This window comes from Cavia porcellus, unplaced genomic scaffold (genome assembly GCF_034190915.1).
Source record: "Cavia porcellus strain 051 isolate PalLab524CR breed Dunkin Hartley unplaced genomic scaffold, mCavPor4.1 scaffold_1, whole genome shotgun sequence".
Classification (NCBI taxonomy): Eukaryota; Metazoa; Chordata; class Mammalia; order Rodentia; family Caviidae; genus Cavia; species Cavia porcellus.
In genome coordinates this window covers 96,992,037-97,019,897 of record NW_026947484.1, presented here as the reverse complement: position 1 = coordinate 97,019,897, position 27,861 = coordinate 96,992,037, and the positions used below count along the sequence as shown (strand labels likewise).

General features: G+C 38.0%; 1 long non-coding RNA gene across 1 annotated transcript; it reads right to left on the bottom strand.

Moving 5' to 3' along the window:
- Window positions 1-225: 225 nt before the first annotated feature.
- LOC106025562 (uncharacterized) lies at window positions 226-27,861 on the bottom strand. Its single transcript, XR_002788975.2, has 3 exons — window positions 27,691-27,861; window positions 16,913-16,978; window positions 226-5,761 (listed from the first exon to the last, which is right to left on the bottom strand). It is a non-coding gene; the product is annotated as an uncharacterized LOC106025562 (long non-coding RNA).

Below are 27,861 nucleotides of genomic sequence, written 5' to 3'. Positions count from 1 at the left end.
GTTTACTAAATATAATTTGTTATTTAATAAGCAACTCATTTCTCAAAAATCATTGAACTCATTTTCAAAATGGATTTTCCTACATTTAAACATAGTCCAGAGCTATCCTGAAAAATTTACTCAAACTGAACTGTACTGCTGTTTACAAAGGTAATGTAAAATTTGACTTAGGAACGTATCCCAAAAGTTCTTAGCCTGGTGTCAGATATAGACTGAAATCCAAACCATGGTTCAAATGTTTGATTCTTTATTGAATGAGTTACATAGTCTCCCTAAATCTCTTCATTTAAAATACAGAGATAATAAGATTTGACCTTAACAAGTTGCTGGTTTGAATCAATGAGATAGCACAAATAAGTATTTATAAAAGCACATGACTTGTAGGAAAGCATAAAAAGATTATAATTTTCAAAAGCAATATATTTGTGACTAAGGATTTAGCTCAGTGACAAGTGCTTGCCTAGCATGGGCCAGGCCTTGGGTTTTATCCCCAACACAACAAAAAAGAAAGAAAGAAAATCTATAGACTTAAGGACCATAAAAGGAATTATTTAAAATGTTGAACAATTTTGTAATAATGGAGACGATACCGAAGAGTTTAGATAGTTGGAAATTCTACGTAAAATACAGAACAACTACTTCTCAGACACCTGTGTCCTTTATATCTAGACCTGCGGTTTCAATCTCTACTCTAAGCTTTAGATTCTTCTATGGCCCAGAAGATCAGTCCTTCCTTAGCACATCCAAGTTGAACTCAACACCTTGTCTTCCATGCCTATGGTGACTTCCTAGCTTAGTAGAGGGACCCACTTTCACGCAGTCACAAATTCAGAAAGCTGACTGCCATCCTAAGATGACCTCTCATGCTCATGTTCTACTGTAATTACCTAAATCAAGGCTGATAGAGCTGTGGTTCTTGAATGCAGCAGAACTTCAGCATTATCTAAAATCCTTGCAAAGACGCCAAACTTTACCCCAGAAATTCTGACTCAAGGTCCACAGCGTACCATGAAAATTTGCATTAAAAAACTAAAGAAAACCTCCATCACCACTGGATACATATTGATATTTTGGAGCCACTGCCATAGCATGCCTTCCCACACCCTACACAGGTAGGATGCCTTCCTGCGACACTGTGCTCATCCCTCCACCTCACTGCAGGACCCAGACCTCAGACCTTCTACCTCTCTTGTACTGAAATCACAGTGCAGGTACACGCCCTACATCTACTCTCCTCCACTCTCCATCCCATTCAGCTAGTCTTCAAAATGCTGCCAGATCCAATTACCTGAGCTCAACTTTCAGAGAAAAAGGAGCAAATCCAAAGTCCTGCTTTATTAATTATCAGATCTACAAATGTATTTAAGTTTACCTCATCTCTATAAGACTAAATTTTATCATCAAGAAAGTGAGAACTTGTTAAATGAAATTTAGGTGTGGTAACATATGCACAAACCCTCTTAGTACAGGGTTCAGCACACTACAATATTACTAACATAGTATTTGTTATTACTCCACCAGTACAATAATATAATTCCTATGTGTCATGTCTTCTCCCTCCTACCAGACTTCCCTTAGGTAAGAAAACCCTGTGTTTAGGCCTTTTAACTCAGTTGTCTTTCTCCTAATGACCACTATCATGAGACACCTCTGATGTTATACCTGTCTGTGGTGATGTTTTTCCATTGTTCATATCTTAAGCTGCCCAAAGTACGCAGGTTAGCCAAATGGGATATATAGTCTGGCTTGGTTCCTTCTCTGCCGAGGAACAATGCATACAGCTGTCAACTAACTAGAGTCAGTGTCTTAATGCTAAATGGACTATAATACAGATATAGCTCCATTTTTATTTGAAGCATAGAAAAAACTAAAAAAAAAGTGAGATTGATTTTAGGTGGTGGGAACAGAGCTCATATTCTTTGTTCTGTTGACTGACATTTTAGAATATTTTTAAATGAACATAGTTAATTCTCAATCCAAAACATTTTTTTCTTAAAAATAAAGAGAATTAGCTTCCTGAAAAGTCACAGCACATTGTGCAATTGTTTCTGAGTCTGGGTTATCCCACCCTCACATTCTCTGTCATGAAGTTGAGATCCCATGACCCAGTAGGCTGGAGGCCTGTGGTCATCAGACCCATTAAGTAACTTTCTCAAAGTTTTCAGAGATTTGTCATTTTCCTCACTTCTTTAAAAATAAACTCTAACAAGTTTTTGGCTCTATAAACTGTCAGAAATCCAGACTTCCTCCCAGCAGTCCATTTCCATAGAATGATGTGAAACAGGACCACACAGGCAAGGGCTGGTTTCAATTGTTAGATATCGCCTGTTGTGTTCTGTCCCCTTCTCCTCCCTGATGAGATCCACAAGAACTCATCTGTAAATTGCTGTCCTTTCAGGACTTCCAATCCTAATAGGATGGCCTCCCACAATGGTGTATCCTCAACAGAAATAGTCAGGTCACAGGTGGGCACCAGCCAACTGTACCTTAGAATCCTGGCCTAAGAAGGAAATGGATGCCAGCTTGATCACATTGAACACGGGAAATATCAAAGGGCCCTATTGCTGTCTTCCAGTAGTCAGAACATTTTTATTTTCTGTTCCAAAATACTTTGGCAGCCATGTTACTCTAGAGAGCCAGGGAGGGAAAAGTCTGTTTCCGGCAGCATTACCAACAGTTTGGAGAAAACCCACTTCTTGCACCTGCACCGATAAACAGGGCTGATTGCATCTGATGGCACAGTGCCAGCCAAACTGGGATTCCCTAATGTTTCACGACTTCAGTGGCTCTTCATTCAGCACCATCTGTGAGATGCTATTGACACACGACACACCCCGAAATGCATGTGTGGGGTCCATGGTCCTTCCCACTTTCTCTCAGCTCTGCTTTGGTGAACGGGCCGATTCAGTCAAACTCATTTCCATAAAGCAATGTAGCTCTGTATGACTGTGCAGAAACCACATCAAAGGCATTAGGTGAGAGGTATCTGAATGACTGCAAAGATACTCTGACAACTGTACGATTTTCTGGAGAAATGTGACAAACGATGTTATCGAAGGTTAGATGAATTTTTTAAAAAGCTTTAATGGGGGGCACCTCAGAGGAATGTAGACTTAGGGTGGTAAAGAAATCAAAAGAAAATTGTTCACTTGGAAGTGCACTTCAGATCGTGTCAAATTAATATAGGTGCAATGTATTTTGTTGAGCCAATGCTAGACTAGTATATCTGCATAATTTTTATTTAATCTATGTATATCTCATATTTGTTAATATTTTTAAATATGTATATACCTGTAGATTGATAACTAAAAAGTATTACAAAGAGAAATCAAGAGAAGAGTAAGAAAATCCAGAGTGATTTTTTGTTCTGTAAAAGCAGACACACACTGCTTCCCTCATTCTGGTTCTGCACTTGAAAGACAGCGCTGTGGTGAGCCCCACACTCTTCACACACTGCTTTCCCAGCTGAAGCAGAAACACCCCTACCCTCTTTCCACCTCCCTCCCCTAAATGGATGCTCTATCATATGAACATTGTGTGGTTTTCTTTTTTGAATACTGACTAAATGAACAAATCAGAACTAAAGAAAATGAAAATGAAATCTGATATAAGTCCAATTAGAAAAGTATTTTTCAGAGCTAGTCAGGTGCTTGGTAGTAGCAATCTCTGTCTCCCTATTAGGCTTCCACATTGTAGCTTTTTCTTGGTCTCTCAAGGAATGCAAACAAACTCGGTGAAAACTAGCACTATTAATTACCATTCTTTATTATGCAAGACTTGAGAAACCCTAAAGATTTGCACAGTGCCTTTCTTTAAGGACACATGGCTCAGAACTCTGTCCCAGTAAACCCCTCTCTGAGATTTTGAAGGACCGCAGACAGGTTTACAGAGTAAGAAAATGAACGTTCAAAGGAACAGTGATAAAAACAATTATAAGAAATCTTTTGGGGTAGCATGAGAATTTGTCACACAAAATATAAACCACAAATACCCATAGTCTCAGCACCCTAGGAGAATCAGGCAAGATCACAACTTCAAACCAAGCCTGGGGAACAGTGATTTAGCAAGAACCTGTCTCAAAATAACAATAATTATGATGATGATGATGATGATGATGATGATAAATTTAGGAATGTAACTCAGTGCAAAGGTCCTGGGTTTAATTGCCAATACAAAGATAAAAAAAATCCACAAGAACTTGTTAGAAATGTAAACTCTTGGACCCTTCCTTGGAATTAGTGTTTCATTATTTTTGTCTTTTAGCATAATATTCAGTGGAGCTGCTGTTTGCTAAAGTTTAAGACACAGTATGCTAAAATTCTTTAAGTATCTTTACTCCCCCTTCTCAAAATCAATTTAATAGGACTTTGGATATTGGCTATGATAAGCAAAGGCCTAATCACCTCAAAAAATATGGACTCACGATCAGCTTTTCTTTTCCTTGTTTCTTTCTTTCTCTTTTTTAAAAATGATAGGCATTTCAGAAGGTACAAACTAAAGTTAATCAAGCATACACAGGAAGAGACAAAATAAGCATTTCAGTTACTGATCCGTTTGATATGAGTCAAGTGACTGTGGCTACTAAATTTTTTTTTTTAAAGTTGAAAGCAAGCAAACATAGAAGCTAGAATCTGCATTAACAAAAGCATGGTACAGTTGTAGAAAACTTCCCCGCTCAATCCTACACTCATATCAAATGTGAAACACAATCAGTTCAAAACACCACATTTAAGAAGGACAAAGGGAAACAAGAACATGTTGAATAGAAAGGGGCCATGACAGTAAAACTGAAATCTCAGGGGGGCAGGGGAGGTTACTGAAGGACTTGGAGTAGTTAAACCCTCTAATAAAGGGGTTTAGTGGGAAAAAGCTTAAATATAGGGAAGAGTGGCACATGGAAAAAAATTGGTCTACAGACAAGCATTTAAAAGTCATAGATTAAGATCCTTGAGGACTATTCAAAACCCAGAAATTTGCTATTTGAAGATTCATTGTGAGCCGAATAAGTCTAAAGACCCAATATATACCATAGAGCTATAGCTGTTTACCGTATCCAGGATTTTTGCTGAATGAACGAATTATAGCCATTCTTGCTAACAAGAAAAAAAAAATAGGTATCTATGTGAAATGATGGATGTTTGTTTCAGTGTAGGAACCATTTTACTACATACATGTAAGCAGGCTATATATTTGAAATATACATGAATTTTAATCTTTTACTTTTGTAAGATGGTTGTCAAAAATTTCAAATTATATATGCAGCTCACATTATATTTATATTAGCCTCATTCTGCGCTACACTGAGAGCATATTAGAGTTTTGTTGTTGTTGTTGTTGTCATGTTCAAAAAAGAAAGTCAAATCTATGGAATCTGAGAGTGCCAGAACTTGGCTTTTTGATCACACATGGCTGACATTAGAAAAGAAAGGCTCATACTGCCTAAGAGAGCAAGTTCACCACTGTTCCCTGCCCTCTCCCCTCTCAGCACTGCAAAGGCCTAAGCAGAGCCCTCTTCTTGGAGATGCATGGGTTCTCTGTGTGTAGACATTCGCAGACAGTGAAGTTGAGGCATTTCTGGATTATGTTCAGTAGAAGAGATATTCCTTCTCATTCTTGTTCCCTTATTTCAGGTGGAGAGTACTCCACTAGGTGTTGTTCCTTCCTATGGTTGTTCGTGCACGGGTGGAGCTTGTCACAGAGGGCATGGGGATCTTGCTCCATCCTTCCTTTGCAGGGGGAACAGCTCCATGCACTTGCAAACCTGTGACAGAAATGAAGCTACAGTTAGGCTACTTTTTCCTACCTGCACCCTACCAAATCAGACCCAAAAGTTCACAACTTGAGATTATGGCTTTAAGAAATAACCTTGGAACTTGTCATTTCTGACTGGCTCCTTTCAAGTCCTCTGAAGAATTCCTTCTTATAGGAAAGCTCTCTAAATTCCAGCTGATGAGTATTTTTTTTTCTACTCTGGTCACACCCAGTGATGTCCCAAATAAGCAGAATGGTTACAACCAGCTGATTCCCCTCCCACTGTATCTCCAGCTTTCGGTCTCAACAGAAGCAACCACATGAGCAGCATTCTGAGACTGTTAGTACGGATCCAGATTTAACCCAGGAAGCCAAAAGAATTAACATATGATGGCTGAAATTCCCTTGTAGTGTGTTATGCAACCCAGAAAGCCCAGATGCATCTCCAAATGCTCCAAAGCCCAGATGCTTCTCTGCACTCCCAAGCCCCTTCATCAAAAAGCTTGATTTAGGGAAAATTTCACACCACCCCCAAACCAAGTTTTGCAGCTAAACGAAATACAATTTGGCTTTTTTTTTTTCTAAGTCGTTTTCTTTTCACGATTTGTGCAATATATCTGCTCACTCTCCATGTACATAAAATGAAACAAAATTCTTTCCTTTACATAATCTTAAAATTCTAACACTTCAAATATTAAAATCACTTTGGTGCATACAATGAGTTTAGATCTAGACTGCATTGTCTTTTTACTTACATGATCATATTTCAACCAACTCTCAACAAGAAATGGTAAAAATAGCCAAAGGAACATGGGGTTAACAGAGAGAGAGAGAGAGAGAGAGAGAGAGAGAGAGAGAGAGAGAGAGAGAGAGAGAGAGAAAGAGAGACAGAGACAGAGACAGAGAACACAAAATAAGTATAGATTTTTGCCTAAAATTTAGGGATTTGGGCAGTTAGGGTGGATAAAAGTGAGTTTCTGGCAGTTAAATGAGTCAACAAGTTTTCCTCGTACAAAATAAAATAGGGTGTTGCAAGCAGTTTATTTTGGAGGTATATTTCCACGAATTGTCAATCACCTTCAGTTAACAGAAAATTACACCCATATATTCTTAGAAATCCCTTTGTTCTTCCCTCACTGCATAGCACTGAGTGGTAACGTTCCTCTTTGAGGTGGTGTATATTAAATACACATGACTTAATGTGAAAATGCTAGAGGGTTTCAGTACTTTTTGCATACTTTCTCAGACCAGTTATACACATATTCTTAGAAATATTTTGCAGAGTTTAAGTATTGGTTTCACACATGCTCAGACAGTTTTTTGAATAGTGAAAATATTGCCCCAACAATTAACAGCTCATTATAAGGAAGTGATTATTTTCTTAGTAGGAAAACTTACTGAAACTAGTTATTTTCAATAGCGTAACTACTTCTTTTTACTTGTTTGATTGAAATATCAAATATTGCCTAAGTTCCTTTATAAAAGATAAAGGCATTATTAGTGCTGCAGAAATTAATTTTTAAAAGCTTCAATAAGATATAGGAAGCAATATATATGTAGAAAAATTTGTACTATACAAAAATAGAATGGTGTGTAATAATATTAACTTTCAATGTCAATTGTTTAAAGCATAAATTTTCACATTCATATTTTCTGTTCTCATAAAGATTTTAGTATTCTCTCTTTTCAATTCCTATGAGATGACTTAAGAATGTTTCTTCCAATTTAACATGGTCAAGTGCAAGTTTAGAGATATTAAGTAATCTTACCAAAGCAATAGAGTGCTTAATCAGGGACAAATCCTACCACTTATTTCACTAGTCAATGAAAATTTATAAAACCGTGAAGTGTCTGCATGCTGTACATGAATCTTACAAATTGGATTATCATACGCTTCTACCGTTTTGCTACTTTAGAACTTAACACATCACTTGAACATGGTCCAAAGGAAACTTAACAGAGAATACATTGTCTAATAACATTTATGTGAGCTGTGCTATAAATAATCACCAGCAGGACAATCCTCGAAGAGAGAGCACATTATTCCCATTTTACTGATAACAAAATCAAGATTCAAAGAGCTAAATTTAAATAAAGTGATTACAAAGGAAATGGAATCTGGCTCTCATAAATGGCAGAGATAGCATCTTTGCCCCTCCTAAATCTATCAAGTGAGGCTGTAAAGTGCCAGGTCATTTTCTAGCAGCCAAACCACTTCAAAGTAAGCAGGCCACAAAATGAACACCAGAGCTGCACTGTAGACAATCTAGAGAATTACTTGGTTGAATCAAATTAACTGCTACATTTAAAAATTTTTGAAAACTTTTCTATGAGAAATATAAGAAACAAAATAAAAGATAATAGAAAGTAAGGGATAGATTTTGTCCAAATGGGGACAAGAGATGGAAGAAAGGAGAAAAGAATAAAAATTAAGGCATGGGATGTACATGAGCCAACTTTCCACAAGCAATGTAAACATGCATTGCAAATGTACTAATAAAGAATAAAAACAGAAAAATATGAAATAATTAAATGCTTATAATGTCACACAAAAATTATTAGGAGTTTTTATTCTCAGAGGCAACCACTGTGAATGAACAGTGATGTTGTAGGTCTTTTGAAGACTAACAATCCAAAACGAGTCCTATTTAGGCAAAATGTGCTTTTGTGCGCATATTTGGTTACTAGAACATCTGCACTGCTTACGACTGTGCCTCATCCTTTCTCCTGACTACTGGCTGCTTATAGTACTGTCTCTCACACTGATGCAGAGTGACAGCCCAAATCCCTACTTAGCACTGCTTTTGCTTGGTGGAATAAAATGTATTAATGTATTACCAAACAATATCAAACTGCATTGAAGAATATAAAGGCAAGTAAGCAGCACCGAGTATAAATAATTATTCATATTTTAACACCCAGTCCAGAATTGGGCTTCAGTAAATATTTGTAGAGCTGAAGCCAATAATATCAAAAATGATATTCAAAGGAAATTTTTCCTTTGAAAACGTTATGTAGTCGTGTACAAAATCTACAGTGACTAACTGAAAATTGAGTGTTCCTTTGTTTAGAACCATTGAAATTGTTGAAGATGTATGGACACCCACATCTGATGAACAGACTAAGTTCCAGAGAAACAATGCCATGAACTCAAAATGCCAGACTCTCGATTCAATGTTCTTTCACATTGTAGCTTGGAGATGCCACTCATTATCTAAACACATTGACAAATATGTGACTAATACAAAATAGATTGCCGGGTACTTATATATTTAGGCTGGCTCATTCAGATGCTTTAAAACTCCTCAATACTTTTAACCTTGGCCTCTGAGTCATGAAACAGGTTCTAATCCCCCTCTCTCTTTCTTCCCTCCTGTCCCCCAGCATGCACGTTGCTATGCTTTCCAGACTGGTCTCAAACTCCCAGTCCTCCCATTTTAGTTCCCCAAGTAACTAGGATTATAGTTGTGTGTCACCACACCCAACTTCTCGTCTCAAATTTGAGCTAGTTATGCGATACCAGTCATTTTACTAGAATTACCCTTCTAAACCGTGAAATGAAAGGCCAAACATATATGTTACATTGAAATTGATCAACAAAAAAGTCCAACTAACTTATCTCTTACAACTAGAGTCTAGAAAGAGACATGGTTCAGGTATAGCATGATCCAGTGGCTTGAATCATGCCACCAGGACCTAATCTTCCTTCTGTCTACTCCGTTCCTCTGTATTGGCTTTGGTTTCAAGGCCCACATGTCACAGCTAACTGTCAGCTTCTCTAGGTCTACATCTTCCCAAATTCAGTTCCTCTGAGTCAAGCAAAACCCACTCTACTGGACAAACTTATCTCCTAGGTCACTTATATATGCAATAATTAATTGTGTGTGCTCCTTTTAGTGTCTATCTTAGCTAAGAAGAATACACGAACTGTTTTTGAAGAAGCTTAGCACTGATTTCTGAGCACCAGACATTTGTTATGCATAACTGCCGTGGCTTGAATTCTGTCTTGCAGCCAGTACTTCAGCTCTGCCTGACTGTAATTTCCTTTGGGTATTGAGCCATCATGTATTATCTTGTCTTTGCTTCAGATTCCCTTACCCTTCCTTACATCCTTGGAAAATGCTTATTGACTGACCCAAACATCACTTTCCCTGGAAACTCTTCCCTGATTACTGCCTTTCTCTCTAGTGAAACTGACTACTGCATCGTTCTTAGACCTTCTTACGTCTCTCAACTGGACCAACAGTATCACATAGTATTTCTTTTTTACATGTCTTCTCTCAAAGACTGTAGGCATTGAATGGCAGGAACTATGTCGTCTTTGTGTCCCCAAAGTCAGATTCAGGGTCAGAAATGGCAGTCATCCCATCAACTACTGCAAAAGAATTAGTCGCATAATCAATGAAACCTAGTTTCTCCTACCTGGAACCTACTGACTCTCCCTCTCACCTAAAACATGATTGCAAATAATAGATCTCTCTCCCATAGCCTACTCCAACTACTTGGTAATAACAAGTGGATTTATATTCTTCCATTTTAACAAACTAGAGCTGATCTTGTCCTTACTTTCTAGCTATTGTTCAGACAAGAGTGTTTATTTGGTTTTTATAAAATGGGTGAGAATCTGTTATCACTAAATCTGAAGCACCTATGTGCTTCCCAAAACTTACATGATCATATATGGTCATTGCACTAACATTTCTTGATAAGATTACTGGAATTTTTTTAGCAGAATTGTTGATTGTGTAACTAATTAATAATTGTCACCCATGGTGGTTAATTTGATAAAAAGAGTCTTTGTTTCATAAATTCAGTGTAGAGTCATAATATTCCTACTATTCTTTTATTAGCATGGGTTTGCCACTGATTACTATATTAAAGGAGTATACAGTGAAAACATTAGAGGGCTACAGAACAGGAGCTGAAGTGGGTCTACAATTCTGTGTACACCATCTGTCCCTCACTCCATTATTTTTTATTCAAGGAAGAGAAATATTAAAAGAGGAGCCTAAAAAGGCCTAGAGAAGGAAAAGTAGCATGCAATGAAAAGAAGCAAGCCATTATCTTTGCTTTGCTTACAGGAGCATGTAAATGAGCCTCTGAAGACATATCCAGTTGCAAGCAAGAAAGAATCCCCAAAGCATGCATCCTTGGTATGACTATAACTGATCTATCCAATACTGTACTGACTCGGATGAGGCTACTATTTAGTAGAGCTTATTTAATAAGTTGGCCGCCAATTTAAATAATCTTGTTTAAGATTAATGAATTTAGTGGAAGATATTGTCTGATGTGATTTGGATATAGTTTGAATACATCCTCAAGGGTTCATGTGTTGAACTTTAATTTCCATTATGAGGTATTATGAAAGGGAAAACTTAATTCACCTATGATATTTAAAGATGAGGATTTTGGAGATGATTAACATTAGAGACAATAATCAGGGTGGAGTCCTTGTGATTGAATCCTAGTGGCTTTATGAGAAAAGGGAGAGAGAGAGAAGGATATACACACACATGTCCACTCTGTCTTTTACCATGTGATATACTGTAGTATGTTAGTACTGTCTGTCATCCAAAGGCCATCTCTAGAGGTAGCCCCATAATCTTGGACATTGAGAAGCATGAACCAGAATAAATCTCTATTTTTTCAAGTTACTGAACCACAGATATTTTTTCATATTAACAAAAAAACTGATTAATATACTTTTCAAGCTTAATGATATTTAATTCATTGCTCATGACTTAGAAAAAAACAGATTCAGAAATCATGTTATCATGTACCCTGAATATGATCCCTCATACTGATGGTATTAGCATTGCAAAAACACTTAAAGATCATACGTTATGCAGGTGGAGAACAATCCAACACAGATCTCCAAGAATAGTGTCTTTACATGGCTGCTCTCAAACTTAGGCTTCGTACATACGGCCCCCCTTGTATGTGATACCCTTCTCCCACTGCCTTTCTGATACCCCAGCTTCCTGGTCAAATTTTGTATTTCTTTCCATTCATAGCTCCCCAGGAGTACCTCCCATGATCTCTTGGATTAGGTGTACCCCCTTGACTCCTGATTTTTCTTTATCACACTGAAAATTACTTGCTCAGTCTTTAACTTCTCTGGTTGACTGTGAAGCTCTTCATGAGGCCTCGCACCCTTTCTATTTTGTTCATAGCTGTGAATAAGAAAGTGGGAGCATCAAGCAGTCTAATTAAACTTTGGGAGAATAAAGAGAAGTTTTCCTTAAGCTTTTCCTTTACAATTAAAAAAATGTGAGCTATCTGGAAATCAGTGAAAGTGTAAGAATGAAATTAACATTTAAAAATATATTAAGCTTCCCTTGTGTATCAGGCATTAGATTATGATGATCAACAAGGAATGGCTATCTTACTTGAATCAAAAAAGTTTGAAAAAATAGGAGAATATGTGGATTCCTGAAACAGGAAAAAGTAAATGAAAGAGAAACTTGAAAAAAGCAGATTTTGAACAATTTTGCCAATTTTAATGATCCCTCCCCCTTCTTTACCTGAGCCATAACATATATTCTGCTTTCAGATTTGTGCTTTACAGTTGAATGTGGACCCCAGTCCTTAAAATGCATGAAGACATTTTGGGGTCTTTATGCATAATTATATTCTTCCAAAACAGAGTTCGACCAAGTACTGACAGACACCTGCTCTGTGGTCAGCATTATGATAACCGCTGCAGGCTGCATGCTGTGAAAGATGATTTGCTCTGCCTTTGTGTCTTAGCTCTCCACATCCTTCTCAGACACATAGCTGTGTGTGTGTGTGTGTGTGTGTGTGTGTGCACGTGTGTGCGTGTGTGTGCGCACACATTCAATATTTTTCTTTTCCCTTTAAATCAGCACTCTGTGATAACAAGAACACATTTTGGTACTGAGTTGGGAAAGGAAAATTGAGAAGTTGCTTAAATGACTCATTCTTGTTCACATTTTACAAAGTTTCATTTATTTGACAGCCCCCTTTCCATGTGACTCCAACAATCTTGGCAGCAGCACTGAGGCTGAGATGACAATGACTGAGTCCAGTCCCCTGAACAAAAGTAAATCTCTTCCAGCTCTGTGTTCTAATGGTAAGAAAAACCATGTAACTCTCCATCTGGATATCAGAGTCTTGCAATTCCACAAATAACACTCATATTTGAAGATCTGTGATAGACCAAAAAGAAAAAGAACATGAATTTTATGATGTCTATTTTTGGCAATTTGGGATTTACTAATAAGAGTTGGCATTAGAGAAGGAAGCTATCTGAAAATCCTTTCCTCCTAAATCGATATTCTTGTAAAAGGATGCCCCATGGAGTTTGGTGTGAGATGATAAAAGATAGGCACAGGGTTTGGGAAATTCTCAAAAAGGCAGAAAAATAGCATTACAGAGGGAGAAGATGTAAATGGAATGAGAATTTTAACAAAGCTAGTGTGGCCAATTCTGGATATGTAAAGCAACTTGAGGATTATCCAAAGGAATAAAAGCCAACAGCTAGAAAAATGTCAGTATGAGCTAGTAGCGAAGAAGACAGTGGAGATAATCAGCCTTTTAGGGAAGCAGTTAGAGCCTCAAAGAAAATCAATGATGGTTCAAAACATGTCTGAATCCAAGGTATGCTCCTTGGGCAGAGTTCCCACTTGAAGCCAAAAAGAAGAACTTTATGCTCAGAATAGTTAGGAAGGACAAACATATTCTGAGTAGAAGGAGGATCCACCACAAAGTGGCATAAAACATGTGAGCAAGAACATATAGCACAGGTTGTTTTCTCCCAGACTGAATCACATTTTATTGAGAATAATGTGCACATGTATTAATAGCTGTACTGAACTGAACAATAGTGTATGTCCAATCACACTGAGTGATGTGGTTTCCAAGGAACAACCTGCATGGCCCAAGCCATGAAAGGAAAAAAAAATCACTGCCAATAAAAAAAAAAAAATGGTCAAAGTTATTTTTATTCCATCTCAGCAGCTTCCTCTCCCCTTCCAAGAAAATATAACATCTAAAAGCTCAAGCAGATTCTCAGTTGAATTGTAAAGGAGTATTAATAAAGTAATCCTTCTTTTTTATTAAAATCCTATCTGCCTCTCTTGAAGAAACTCTAAAAGACTGCAATTCTTAGACTCCAGTGGATTCCTTCCTGCTGACTCATCCAGGGAAGCTGGAAAAACGAGACCATGCTGGCATACCTCTTGAGGCACAGGCTGTCAGCTCATTTCTACAAACAAGTCAGCAGCTGGATGCATCCTAAGAACTGGGAGAGAAACCTGGTGGGTGGCCTGGATGGGAGTCTGAACTTTGTAACAGAAAGACAGGAGATACTTCTGGCGTTGGAAGCTGAGGGAGGTGCTTGAAGCCCATGGAAAGGTGCCAGTCCGCATCAAGACTAAGTCATAAAGGAAAATCTGCCCAGATGCCAACACTGACTGTGTGAAAAGGAAGCCCTTAATCACTGTACAGAATGTGTTAAAGATGCAATGGCAAACACAAAGAGAAATACGTCAAAGATTTGTATAGGAGTAAGAGTTAGCATTAGAGTTGTTACTTTCCCTCAAATGATTGTGTTGAATCTTCACAATTTCACGGATGGAAGAAAAATAGTTATTTTCTATTTAGTATTGTGTCCACTTCCCAGGTTTATTGTAAGGCTAGAAATGAGATATTAAATGAATGGATTCCTTTGTATGGTCACTCAGGACGTCATGGGACCACCCAAGGAGAACAGGTCCGACTCTTCCACTATGCACCCATAAGAAACCCACATTTAGATGCCTCATGGCCCCAGTGCTCACACAACAAGCCCACCCACACATCACAGAGCAGGATCCCAACTCAGACCCTTAGACATCTTTGTCACCAAATGACTCTTTCTTTGGAATATCTGAGGTCAACTCTTCCATGTACAGTTTTCAATCCTACTATCTTTATTCGGCAAAAGAAAATCAATTAATCTCTCTTGTTTTTAGTCCCTCATGTTCTTTCTTCTCTTTGGTTTCTTGTCCTTTAAACTATTACACTATAGACTTATATATCTTATTCCTTTATATAAGAGGAAAAACCCCTATGAGATCAGTAGCTTCTCCCCCATACGATGCTGCATGGTGTACCATGTAGAATTAAGGTAAGGGTGATGATATATGGACTCCTCAATGCCACTTTAAAGCCACTATACTTTTATGTTGTTTCTCATGTGATCTGCCTATACCACCATGTATAATCTGTGTTTCTAAACCTACTGACTGGGCTGGGGATAAGCTCAGTGGCATAAGCACCTGCCTGGCAAGCACAAGATTATGAGTTTGATTTCTGGTACCAAATAAATAGATAAATACATAAATACACCTATTGACTTTCTGGCCACATCCTTCCTGACATAATAGTCCTCTTTTCCCTCACAGCCAACTCTGCACCATTCTAGAAAATGTACGTGCAGCCCACTCAGCACCCTCAACCTTCTGCTTCTTCACCTAAACACCCAATAACAAATCCCACTTTTATTCAATTTATATCACCCCACAGTGTCAGGGATACATTCTGAAGTTTTTCATCACCAAGAATTGCTCCACCCCAAAATACTAACTTTAAATATTCCATTTTTTGATCAGTTTCCTTTCCTCTGGTGTCCTCAAGACCCTTTCATGTGGTCTATCTGCATTTCCCAAAACAATACCTCCCTCTCTCTCTCCATTGCTCTCTCTATATATATGTACAAATATATCAGTATGACATTTCCACATTCTTCAAAATATCTCAAAACCACATGTCCAAAATTTATTTTTATCTCTGCTTCTCTCTTTTACACACACACACACACACACACACACACACAAAGGCAAATCACTTCTCTTATCTCCCCCTCAGTAAAAGGTATCACCACCCAGGTGCTTGCGATAGAAAGCTGGTAGTCATCTGTGCCCCCTCCCTCTGCCTTACCCAGTCATCAACAGTATTTACCAGTATTATCTCTTAATCCTCCCAAGTCCAATTCCTTTTCCCTGTTCAAATAATGAACCACAATATTGTTAAAAATAAGGAAACCAAACCTGAGAGAGGCCAAGAAATTGCACAATTCACACAACTGGTAGCTGACAGAGCCAAGTCAGACTCCTGTCTGCTTCCAAAACCTAAGCTTGAAATTAGAGAATGTCTCTTCATGTAGGGGAGATTTTCTAGCCCAAAATGTACCCAAGAAGCTCAAAGGAGACTATTTCAATTGCAGGATGACCCTCAAACCAAGGAAAGGGTGCTTAGAGTCACATAAGGATGTATCTTCCTCACCTAGTAGAACTAAGGGCTGTTGAATCACAAGAGACAGCCCCATAGCCCCAGCTCTAAAGAAAGAGAAAATGGGCACCACAGCAGAGCCAGACTCAGACATGATGCCCTACTAAAATTTACTTCACATAAGCCACAAACTAATCCTCCAAGGGAAGCTGTGCTCAAAACGTTTGGGGATTAGTGATCTACATGCAGTAAAGACATCTGTTTTTGCAGAAGGGAGTCTTTCATTTCACTACCAAGGATCCTTTTGAAAACTTCTTTTTGTCAGCTTGTACTAGGATTCACTAGAGTAAAAAAAAAAAAAAAAGAACAATTAAATTGTATGCATAGTTATACAAAGATATACATTAGGTAGAATTACAGCATCAAATGTGGAAGAGTCATAAAAGCCATCTGTGGGACCAGAGGCTAAAGAGTCCAATCCATCTGAGTGCTGGGAAGCCAGAAGATCCAGGAGCAGTTGATATCAAAGGTCTAGAAGCTCGCTATGGAGTCACCAGTACAAATCTGCAGCAGAAGCCTGCAGAGTCTGCACTGGAAAGTTGAAGAGTCCATTTTGAAAGGCTAAAGAAGCTGAAGATCCATATCCAGAGGCAATGGCAAAGACTGGAGTCCTTCCAAAACAGGAGGACACTTTCTTCCTCTTTTCCTTTTCAGTCTATCCCAAGCTGCAAGCCCACTGGTTGGTAGCTGCAAGCCCACTGGTTGGTGCCACCCAAATCTGGGGTGGGTCTTCCCCTACTTACATGTCAGTCATCCTCAGACACACCCAGAGTTTACTCATCTGTTAGGCTGTTCTTACTCAAATCAAGTAGATGCATCACAATCAATGATTACACAAATGAACAAAGAAAATTTTTTTACTCACTGTGCTAATACGGGTCCAGTGTATTTTTATTATCTGAGGATGGTAATAGTGGTGGCTGAACTAGATCTAAAATTGAGAAAAATAAAAGGTATATAAATATGAGAGTCCACTGAAGAGATCCTTTCCTGGGCCTACTTCACTCATAACATCCCTGGCAAGTGTCTAGAAACTCCAGAGAACCCTTGTGAAATTCACTCTCTAGTAAAGAAATCATTTATACTTAATTCAGCAATTCTTTGTAGAGCTTTAAATGATTAGGGTGTCATACAGGATTACAATGGTGAAGACAATAATAACAAATACTTTCAAGCACCCACTAAATGTCACCACAAGACCAAATATTTTACACATATAAGTAAATTCTATCTCCCCAACAACAATAAAATAGGTGCTACTTGTTAACAGAGAAAATGGACATATACAGAGTGAAAATAATCACAGGAATAATCACACCTTGTGAGGACTGAAAGAGATAAACATAACTGAATTCTATATACAATACAAGATAGTCATTATATAATTCTTAATTTTTATTTCCAAATGGAGTACCCTTTTAAACACAGAAGTGCTCCTTATGCCCTAAAAGTTAGATGATATTAACAGATGAGTCTTTGTGGCTAATAGGGCTGATAGTGCATTTTAAACATACTTCCAGATATGTATCACTGAATACCTCAAGTTTGTGGCCAACAGACTTGATAATATATTCTTTTTTTCTTGTGGCGTGTTGGGGATTGAACCAAGGAACTTTACACTACCCTACATCTCCAGCTTTTTTCCTGTAAAGAGAGACAGGATGTTGCTAAGTCACTAAGTTGCCCCCACCGAGTTATCACTTAGAATACTGCTGTCCTAATCCGCCTGAGAGCTGAGATTCCAAGTATGCATCACCATATTTAACCAGACTATATAATTTTTTAGAGATCTTTACTTTTTCACGTATGGGACTCAGGCCTCGCTTGCTTATAAACACAATGGTGATTTTCAGATGTAAAGTATCAAATGCAAAAAAAAACTGATTTATTTGTTGTTCTTTCTTTCGGCTAATAAAGAAAAAGATGCCATTGTTATTGTTTATTTTGTTTTGCTTTTGGTACAGAGACTTGAACTCACCACCTCACACTCGCCAGACAGATACAAAAGATGTCTTTAGATATCTGAGTTGTTGCTCCCTGAGTTCCAAAACTGGGAGACCTGGGAAGGAATTGTAGGAAGAGCCTATGCCCAATATGATGCTGTTTGCCAAATGTTTTAGTTCTCCTCCAGCCCTAGTCTGGCGGGGCCCTGTGTCTAGTCCTGACCAGTCTGTTGTAGGAAAAGGGATGTATTCACTTCCAGACCAGATATAAATTATAAAACAAGACTCTTAAAAGACTTTTGTCCTTTAAACTTATGGTATAATGACCAAAAGATGGTTGTTCTAGTAGCTTGAGTTTTAAGTAATTCCACAGAGTGAGTCCCTTGAGACACACATGAGCCATTAGTGAGAAGTGTCTTTTGTTTTTTAAATCACTAAGATTCTTAGATTGCTCATTACAACAGCATAACCTGGTTCATCCTGACTGATTAAACCTGTTCCTGTTTATATTTGGGCTTATGTGGCACCTTTACTCTCAAATTCAGAAGGAAGACTCAAGAATGCACAAGGTGGTGTCCTGGAAATGTTTCTGAGTGTTTCATTTGTTCTCTTACAGAGTTTATACTTTGGTCTGGCTTTTCTCTTTATACTTCTGATGTCAGTGAAGCTGCTCATTAGGGGTACTGAGAAGAAATGAATATGAATGGTAAAATAAATGAATGAAAATTTGTCAACACCCCTCAAAAATTAAGTTACCTGAAATTTGTACAAGACTTATACAAGCATAGACCATAAAGCCTATGGAAAAATGACATAAATAGGATTTATTTTGGACACTATGTTATCTTTTTAGGTCTATTGTGTTTTTATCCTCCTGAGTACGGCCAGTCACAAAGACTTAATTATAAGTTGCATGTATCCATACTTGGTGGCTTAGGATTTTAAGTTAATTTTCATTAAAAGCATTGGCTTTAGGTAATAATTATCATTATTTCTACTTTCACTATGTAACAGATACATAAAGACACATACTTGTGTATCCGATTTATTGCCTCTGGCTCTACAAGGCCAGAGAATGAGAAGACCCCTTGGAAGATGGGAGAAACTACTCTAACACACATGCAAACTAAACAACTTACAAGTTAATTTCTAGAAAGGAATCAAAAGACTATCTTTGTAAAATTAATCTCTTAATGTTTTTACCAAAGTAATTGTGGTGTATCTGAAGAAAAATACCACCGCCTTATAATGAAAAGAGCAGTCACATGTGTAGGGTGAACTCAAAATACTTTAAAGTTTATTTGGTGCCAAAAATACTTTACAGCAAAGGTGAGAGAAGCAACTAAACCTAGAATAACTCCTAGTTTGGGGAATCTAAGCAGCGAAGACAGAAGGTGAGCCATTAATTCAGAAGGGAAGGAGGGATAGAAGAAAGAGAGAGAGGAGAAGCAAGGAATCAAGAGTTTTAATTCAAACATAGAAACTGAAACAGCAAAGTGAAGAAGCTGAGTAATCACTTTGATTTGCAGTCTGCAATTTAGAACATGAATCCTGAGAAAGTTATTCAAAGTTTGGAGGTCACAGGGATGCATAATATTAGAAAGGATGTAAACAGAAGAGAGAGCTAAAAAAAAAAAAAAATTGAGAAAAGCTTGGGGTGGGGGGGAGGACTTTTGCTGATGTCATTCAGTATCCAGGCTTGAGGTGAAGAAACAGCATCCAGGGGAAAAAACAGACTCAGAAACTGTTTCTGGAAATATCTGCAAAGAACCAGGAAGGAGTGGTGACTCTGGAGTAAAGTGATGTTCAAGGAGGAAAGAAGAGCCCAGCATGGTGGGGCATGGCTGTAATCCCAGCATCCTGGGGCGGGAGGCAGAAGAATCCAGGTGCAAGCCCAGCCTGGATGATTCAATAAACTCGGTGAAACCCTGTCTCAAAAAATAAAAAAGGTGGGAGCATAGCTCAATGTGAAGACCCCAAGTTCAATCTCCACTACCACAGGGGGGAAAATGAGCGATCAGTCAACTCTGTCCCTGTAGCTCCCTATCTACCATCTAACTCAACCCTCCTTTACTGCCGAGCCTCTGCTCTGAATGCTCCCTTCTGCTTTCTCACCACTTTGTTTTATTCTTTTTCTTTCTCTTTAAAGTATTTTCTCATCTATGAAAATTCTATCTATCCTTCAAAATGCAGGGAAAAAGCATCAATGTTGCAACGTATTTTGTGACTTCTATAACAAAATAAGTTTTTTCTCCATAATATCTGACAGTCCACTGTGTATCATATTTCATTCTGCTTTGTACTGTAACTGTGTGTATTCTTTCTTTAGATTTCCTGTATACCAAATATACAGGCCCCAAAACTTCATAATGCATCTAAGTAATACCATAGATGCTCATAAGGCTTTTCATAGAATCAAATATAAAAATATAACTTTTGAGGCTAAAAATTATTTTCAGAAAAGAATCTCTTTTATCACTTTAAATTTCTTTTTGCTACCACATGAACCATCTGCACCCAAGCCTAGGAATTTTTACCTATTTTCCTGGCACGTTTAGTAAGAGTGTTCATTCCCAGGAAACAAACTGGTCAAAAGCCATCCTTTTAAAAGACTTTAAGGGCAGGGAGGGGAAAGACTATGATAATGTGGGTAAATTTTCAGGAACAGGCGTTGGATAAATACTGAACTAATCATTATTTTAAAAACTATTTAAACAAATCTTTCCCCCAGATCTCAGGTATGAAAATAGCAGATTATAAAAACCCCATGAAACAACTTTTGTGATTTCCTAAGCTTTAAACTATAAAACTACTAAGACTGCCCTATTCTAAGCCTTGCTTAGAAGTTAGGTAGCAGAATTTGTGAAAATTGGTAAGAATGTGTTATAAATGTTTTCACTTCCTGAAAAAATATTATGAAGTGACAGATATGTTAATCAGCTTGTTTTAATATAAATATAATGTATTTATACATATATGCATATTATACACATTCTATATCTCACATTGGGCATTATAACTGTATACAATTTTACTTGCCAACTATACCTTAACAAAAATAAGTGTCAACAAATTAAAAAAATAGAAAAGTCCTAGAAATGTGAGTTTAATCATAAAAGCCATCAAAGTAGAAGGAAATGGGCTTACATGTAGGACAGACGTGGATCTGACACTCAGCTCCATCACTTGCTATTGGCACAGCCCTCAGCAAACTTTTAGGCTTTCTGAGCCTTTATTTCCTCACCAGAAAAATAAACCTACAAGTAACTGACTTTAATAATGATTCACTTAGTTACTATAAGAAGAAATGCCTAGAACAAAGTGGGCTTTTATTAGATGCAGTTGCTAGTTGTGACAAGTTTGAAGACATTGTTTGTAGCCTTAAAGCAAAGCTTACTGTTCATTTTTGGAATCCAATTTGGTAGTAGGGACCACTTACTGACTACCTCCTGTGTGCCTTGTGTGTTCTAGATTTCCAGACAAATACCACAGTGACTAAGAGTGTGCACTCTAACATCAAAACTAGTGAGTTTACATTCCATCCCCATCACACAGCAGCTATGTGACATTGGAGAAGTTGTGCAATCTCGCCTTAAATCTAGTTTGTTCTATAAAAATAAAATTATAATAGGACTATGTCATAAAATTGTTATGCACATTAAAGGAGACCATGCATATACATTTCCCTGTCATATAGTCAATGCACAATAAACAATTAGCTAATGTTATCATTACTATTTCTTTTGTAGATGTTAGGAACCAATCCCTAAAGGAGTTAACTAACATCCTAGGTCACACAGTTAGGGAGTCTCAAATCTAGGGCTTCTTGATTCCAAATCTGTGCTTCTTCTTTAAATCCACTGTTACAGCTTATATCTAGATGTCCCCCCAAGCCTCATGTAGTCATAGGTGGGGCTTCACTGAGGTGGCTGGATCCAGGGTGTGTGCTGCTGGGGTCAAGGACATGATACTAGGATTGATTCATGGTGAGATGCTGGGATTAAAACTACTCCTCCCTGGGTGTGAGTGCTCCCCACCCTTAGGCTGGGTAGTCTAGATAAGATATAAGGGACAAAAAGAGGGTCACTTCTGGTTACTTGTTGCTTGCTGCTTTGCTTTTTTTGCTATTTTGCAGTGTCTTCCTGCAGTGTCACCCTGCATTGGTGCCAGCTAACTACAGACTGAAACTTCTACAGACTATGAGCCAAGTAAATCTTACCACCTTTAATTTCAAGGTCAGGGACTTTTGTCTAAGCAACAGGAAAAATAATTAAGACCTCATCACTCCTCTTCTATTAGGTATGTACAGTATGAAGTAAAAATCCTTGTTTCCTTTAGATGGTTAACTTAAAAAATAACAGTCTATAAGGTATTAGTATATTTCACTAGAAATCAAACTAATAGGGAAATTCTTGGATGTGCTTGCAGCAAACATGAGCACACACATTCCCTTGCACTGAGAAGGATGGTAATCATTGTCTAGGAGGTAGTTCTGGATAAGATTTGGAGAAAGAGAAAAAGAGGTGACTGAAAACTAGGTTACAATGATAAAACATACTCCAGGTCAAAATTTTATAGGGCAAATGGAATTTACGTAGGCTCAGGGTCAAAAGGAGTTTTTACCAAATTGCAGTGTACGACATAATATAAAAACAACTGGTCCTTATGACAAAAAAAGTTAAAATTCATGGCTTATTGCTACAATTGTCATCCAAAACCAATCATTTTTTCATAGCTGATGGAAAATCAGAAACATAAATCTCGACTGAGCATGGCAGTATGCATCTGTGAATCCAGCACCCAGAGGCTGAGGCAGAAGGATTGATTGCCACAAATAAGGCCAGACTGGGATACATAACAAGTTCAAAACCAGCCGGAACTACATAACAAGACCTTGTCTCCAAAAAAAAAAAAAAAAGACAACATATGGTTCTGCAGTCTACAGATGTAGCTGCTCATTTAAGAACCTGCGAGGACAGAATCCTTCTAAAAGACTAGTCACTTCATTTTGGTGTTGCAGAAATTCAGGTTAACAAAGGATTTGCCAATAAAGGGGATGGAAGAATGGCTGCATTCACTTTTCTGGACTAAACAAAGAAATGCAGGCTTTCCGGGCTGACTAATGTCCTGGGACAAACCAGGAAGTCAGCCAAGTTCTAGGAGATGTGATGAAAAGACAAGACCTTGCTTTGCTTCATGCAAAGTGCTCTGTGGGAATACTGATGTCCACAAGAGCAGTCTGGGCATCAGCTTGTCTTAAAGATATATGTATACTCAGTCATGGGCATTTCTGAGTGCTTTTGCAATCAAAACCCCGCACCAAGTGCTAGAAGCTGAGTTTATTCTTGAGAAGTGTTAAGTATGTTCGTCACCTATCTCCCTTTACAATATATTACCACTGTTGCTTTTTAAAGTTATTCTTAAAATAAAGTTAATTCTGCTAAAGTGCAACCCTGTTTCTATCTTCCCGTTCAAGCATTCATCTTTCATAAATTGCGTGCTGTGCTTTGAGGACTATCAGAGCTTAGAGCCCTGCAGATACAGAATCAGGCATAGTTTGACCCCTAAGAAAATGCCCAGGTAAACCTAATAACTTCAAGAGCACTTGGAAAAGTAATAAAATGATTATAAGTTTATTTCTCAGTTGAGAGAATCAATTAAACTTGCAATTTTAAACTGGAAAGGTTAAGAAGTTTTTCAATGAAGCTTATAGGAAAGTCAAAAATATTTTATCTGGCCACAATGTGATAACCATAGATACCATTCATTTAACACCAGACCAAGGTAGATTTTGTGAGAGCTGTGGTTTGTGAAATGTCAAAGAATGTTTATAGGACCTTAACTAAGTCATTAAGAACTTGCCAGCCGCTGCTGATGTGGCCTCCTTTAAATGTATAATGCTGACTTATTTAACTAAATGAAAAACATATATGGTTAGAGGCAGGCTGAAAATAAAATCCCCTGCATGTTTCAGTGTGCATATAATATAATCCAGGGAGAGAAAAACTTCACTTTGGTAACTGATATAAAAGAAGTATTTTATGGATCTATAAAATATTCCTAGACTTCCCTGAAATTCAGGGTCTTCTTAAGCAGCTTTACTCACTCAGCAGTGGCGAACCTTGGTTTTCAGTAGACACCAGCACGTGTGCCATAGGATCATCACCACTAAAGATGTAGCCCTTGTATGCACTGTATGAGGAACTAATTCCCACAATTTATGAGTTCTCCAGAGTCTGAGTAGGAGGCTACTAACTGCAAAGTCAGAGAATTAGTTTTAAGAGTCATTCATTGTATGGGGGCCAGGGACTTGGCATAACAGTATAAGCACTTGTCAGCAAAGCTCAAGGTTGTGAGTTCATCCCTGGTACAAAAAAAAAGTTATTGTATGTAACTACTTTCAGAGGAAATTCAAGCAGAGTTTCAGGTATTTTAAGCAAGCCCTTTCCCAAAGGCCTACACAGTACCACATTATCTGGAGCTTGTAGTCTTCAAAGAAACAACAAGTCTAACAGACTTATACATGTCTTACAAACATAAATCTATAGGAATAAAATTATTACAAATTTCAGTTTTGGAAAAAGAGCCTAACTCTGCTTAGTTGGGTGAGTTGAAAAAGAATGTTACAGATGTATTGGAAAACAGTTACTTCAAGTTTAAATCATAAGGAAAGAAACCTTGAGACCGAGATTGTATACTAAATAGGTAGCAGAAGCCACAGAAAGTCTTTTTTTACACTCAGATCAGCGCGCCCCTCAAAGGAAGAAAATGAAGTGGACAGCCCGCAAACCAGAGGAAAGCCTGCACAGGAAGCGGAGAGGAAAATACAGTGCTATGAACCCTGAAACAGGATGGAGCCAGTCCATGTGAGGTTCAAGAAAGCCAAGAAGGCAGCGTGTGCATCCAAGTGTTTCCTGGCGTCATTAACCCAGCACCACATCCTGATTTCTAGCACCGCTGAACCACAGACAGAAAAGATGTGGAAACAGAGTTACATCTTTAAACCTCACTTTGCGATTGGCTTATACACACTGGGCTCAGACTGTGAGTGATTTGACCTTAGTAAGAGATTTCCCAGCAAAATTAGACAACCAGATTGACCTGACAAGTAACATGAAGTAGTTTCCCTAGACAGTGCCAGGGAATCAGGTGCCAAAAGCCTGAGGTAGTTATTAGAAAATGATTACCACCTCCAATTGTCTAACTACAGGCTCTTCACCGCCAGAAAACTGCTACAGCTCAATCCAGCCAAAGCAATCACTGCTCCCGCGGAGGCATCCCCTGAGAGCACTTTCTAGCATCCCCGCTGTTTGCAAAGCAGCTAGACAGCCAGTGACATTCTATTGTCAATTAAGGAGAAATTGTTCAACGGGATTTTAACTTTTAAGTAGATTTTAGCCATGCTGCTTTCAAACGCTTGTCTCTTTGGATTCCCTTTCAGCTGGAACTTCTTCAACAGCCAAATTCTAGTGGATTTCACTTCCACAGTCATCAGGCAGTAGAAAGGATGAAAACCTGTGAGGTGATCAGAAAACCCGGCTCTATTCCCAGTCAACTGCAAGGCTTTTAACCAAGCCGGGTTGCTTTTAGAGTTTTGCTTTCTTTTAATCACAAAATATGGTAGTACAGGACATACCACACAGATGTTAGAGAAAGTCAAACAGAGAGGAGACAAGCAAAATGCTGTAGAAGGTATATTCATGCATATGCACTTAAGTGTACATCTGCACATTATGTAAATGTATATACACATAATTTTTTAAAATGTTTCCTAATGCATAAAAGTAGAATGTAAATTTAGCAATCATCTGGTTAAGTGATACATGCAACCTGGGTATTTCAAAACCAAGGTTTCTCCCTTGGTTGGGGAGAAAAGAAATGTGTTTGAATTTTTAGATCACATTTCTTCAAGTCCTCTTAACCATGGAGCCTATGAAAAACTGACTTTCAGGATTGTTGAGAGGCTAAAGAAAATATTTTGAGGAAAAAGTAATAATAATTACTGGTCATTTTGTGTTTATATGCTGGTCAGTGTATAAAGCACTTTACAGACAGTAAAGTTTTAATCAAGTCCTATGAAGTGTGTATTGCCTTACGTAAAGGGAGGCCATGTTTCTCTCCTGGCTCTACTCCACAGTGCTTTAGCATTGTCTTGCTACTTAAAGTTGGCCTGCGTGCTCTGGCTGGTGTACACGCCCCTTGTATCCAAACAGATGCTCACTGGGAGGGACAAAGCAGTGTGGGAGAGAAAATCCTGAAGGCAGCTGTGCAACTTACACTTAGATTGAAGGGCTGTGTTTCTCTAATCCCGTGGACACTCGTGTGAAGACAGACCAGGAAGAACTTTTTCTAAACTCTCTGGCCATTCCACTTAGACTACAACTATTTTTCAAATGTGGCAAAACATTGTTCGGGAACTTCTGTTAAAGAGTGCTGTTTCCTGATGCCACCACACATATTAGTTAATGTTGTTTTTTTGGAGTTAGATATATTCCAAGCAATTGTTCTCAGTTTTGTCCTAGAGCAAAGTACTGTCTTGGAAAAGCTTTCTAATACGTACAGTGCATACAGTAGAGAACTACACTGAATATGACATGCCTGTACTCAATACATAGAATACAGTAGTTCAGCTTTTCAACTTTGGAGCAGATGACTGATTTAAATCAATATACCAGATCCTCTCTTGAAGCAACTATTTATTCTAGGTCAAGTCTCCTTAAGCAGGTCCTTGAGAGGGAAGCCTCTCAGTTCAGTGGTTAAGTACATGGATTCAAATTCTGCCTTCCTCACTGATACAACCTTGGAAGGGCAAATTATTAAATTTCTCTAAATTTTTAGGGTTTCCTAACTTCTAAAATAGTGACTTGTGTCATGGAGTTGCTATTAAAAATCAAACAAAATGATATGTGTCAGGTCCCTAGCACACTGTTTAAGACAATGGGAATCTGTGTATTTTTTTATGTTATTGCTATGATTTAACTGAATAAACTCAAGTAGACAAATTGCAGCACTTTGAGGGTGCTTAAAGGCCTAGGGAGTCATATTAATGACTTCTTTTGATACAGGAAAATTTATTTGGAGGAAACTAAACTGCCCAAAGATGTGAAGAGCTTTATTAAAATATCTGAGCAATTCAGATTGTCACAAATGTTGGTCTTACGTTCTAAGGCCAATGCAAATAAAATAATTGCCTACTTAATGTTTACTATTTAATGAAGCAAATGAACTCATTTTAGGTACAATTTTGTGATGTCAGTGTAGCATCAAATTATTGTAATATACATTAAACTTTGTTTAATAAATGTGCATGTTAGTTGATGAGCATTTCAAAGAGCTTGGACCACAATTTTTGAACAGTTTACATTATAGGTAGAATTTTATAGTGCTCTATTTTCATTTTTATGGCATATTGCTAAGTTATGTATTTTATTTAACACCAAGTTTTTGGTGAAGAACACCACCCCCAAGGATAATTTAGATTCTGAATGATCTACTTTTTGACCTGCGTTGTGGCAAACAGCTTGGACAGCCTGTGCCTCACCACTTCCTCTGACAGCACCACAGCTACCAGCCAACAACCGCTGCACCCCCAACCCACTCTGCTTCCTAAGAATTAGCAGTTGAAGAAATAGTTTAGTGAAGCTAAGCTATTTGTGCCCTTGCTAAGACAGTACTGAGCATTACCACTAACAATGAATACCTGTGCCAAAAAGCAAGCTGTGCCAGGTATGGTGGCTCAGACCTGTAATCCCAGCAGTCAAGAAGCTGAGACAAGACCATACCCATGATGAGTTCAAGGCCAGAATGGACTAAAAAGTGGGTTCAAGGACAGCCTAAACTGCACAGCAAAACCCTGTAAAAAAAAAAAAAA